General features: G+C 40.9%; 1 pseudogene; it reads left to right on the forward strand.

Annotated features, from left to right (window-relative positions):
- The first annotated feature begins 3 nt into the window (after positions 1–3).
- On the forward strand, positions 4–1307 carry LOC102848926 (annotated as a pseudogene).
- Positions 1308–1856: the final 549 nt, after the last annotated feature.

The raw sequence follows: 1856 nt of genomic DNA on the forward strand, positions 1-1856 counted from the left end.
GGGATGGGTGTGTCAGAGGCAGTGTGGTTGGTGCAGTATAGAGCAGGGTTTAGGGCTGTTGTGCATAGGGTCGCTATGAGTCGCAAACGACTCGACGGCACATAACAACAACAAACATTCATCAAAATCTTTACTCTGGTGACAAACCTGTTTTGAGGAGGGGGGAAGTGATCACCGGTTTTTTTTTTTTTTTGAATGATGACAATCATGGATCTCTTCCAATCAGTTGGCCAGAATCTTCCAACTTCCTTGGTGTAAACAAGTGAGCCCATCCAGGGCTATAGCTATTAGCTCAAACATTTCAATTGGAATTCCATCACATCCTCGAGACTTCTTTTTTACTAATGTCTTCAGTATAGCTTGAATGGACTACTGGTGTTTTTATCAAGTGCTACTTCCTGAAATGGCCCAGTGGTTAATCAGTTCTTTCCATTCCAGTGACTCTGTGTATCTTTTTAAATACTTCCTCCATCATTCAATATTTTGTGCATGGAATCCATTAGTATTGCAACTTGAGGCTTAAATTTTTTTTCCCCAATTTTTTCAGCTAGAGAAATGTTGAGTGTATTCCTCCCTTTTGGTCTTCTAACTCTAGCTGTTTGCACATTTCATTATAATACTTTGTGTTTTCAAGCTGCCTTTTGCAATCTTCATCTCTTACTTTAGTGTTTCTTATTTTTGTTTGGACCTCTCTACATTCTAGTGCAAGTTTTAGAGTATCTTCTGCCATTGCTTCTCCACTATTATCTTAGTAGTATAATTGTTGGTCCTAAACATAAGACATATGAAGAAACCCAGATTCATGGTTTATTAAGAAGAAATTTAGGTTAGGGTGCATTGGTGCAGATAGCAAGGTGCTCCGAGGGGCTGTGATTGGTGGACAGGCCCTGTTGCAAGCCAAGTGCTCCAAGGTCCACCTCACAACCCTCCTGTGTAAGTCCTACCTGGGGGCCACCTATCCATTCACCTCTCCCTGGGTGGCTGTACCAACCAACCTTTCTACCATATTGTAGTTGCTTTCAACAAGTATGCCAGGAATGGCTGCTGCATGGAGCAGCTGGGCTCCTAAGGTCCATTGCCCAACACTCATGGAGAAAAGATCATGGCCCTCAACCTGGATAGAATTCAGCATTGGCTTGGCCGACTTCACTAAGCCCGTGAAAACGTGACTAGGTGTTTCTGGCTTTCCCCCTCTTCATCCCATGATGATCACTAATTCTGAGAGACTGTGGAGGAAATGGACACATGAAGCTCTCTTGGCTTCTCAGAAGACAGATACAGAGGCTGCTGAAACAGAAGCAAACTGACTTAGGTGTGTGTGCCAGTGAGACTGACATCACCAAAGTCTTCTTAAAACACTTACGTAGAGCTCTTATTTTTATTAGATTCAGACATTAATAAACGGAGTTTTCTGACACATCCATGCCCTTCTGAAGACAGGAGAAGGTGGTGGAACCCTTTAACCCTGAACTGAACTGGGCCCAGGACAGGATTTGCTATTATCTGAGACTGTCTAGAACCGAGTCTAGGTACTAATTTATTTTTTCAGCCTTAGTTGTAGGAATGACTGGCTGTGGGGAGAGTTGGTCTTTTATCAATTATTTCCAAAATTTCCTTTCTTCAAAGCACCCAACCACCATGTCATGTCCCATCCCAAGTCCTTCTTTCCTTAATCATTTATTGTCATTCAGTTAGCATAAAAACACAGTAACTTTGCTCATTGTTTTTGAAATTTGATACTTATATAGTCATACTTGACCACAGTGTCAACTTTTTAAAAAGAGATTGATAGAAAATTACTTTAGGGACTATGATAGTCTATTTTTTGTAAAAAAAATTAATTGTGATTTTAATGA

This window comes from Elephantulus edwardii, unplaced genomic scaffold, assembly GCF_000299155.1.
Source record: "Elephantulus edwardii isolate Elephantulus edwardi_28Jun2011 unplaced genomic scaffold, EleEdw1.0 scaffold00051, whole genome shotgun sequence".
Taxonomy (NCBI): domain Eukaryota; kingdom Metazoa; phylum Chordata; class Mammalia; order Macroscelidea; family Macroscelididae; genus Elephantulus; species Elephantulus edwardii.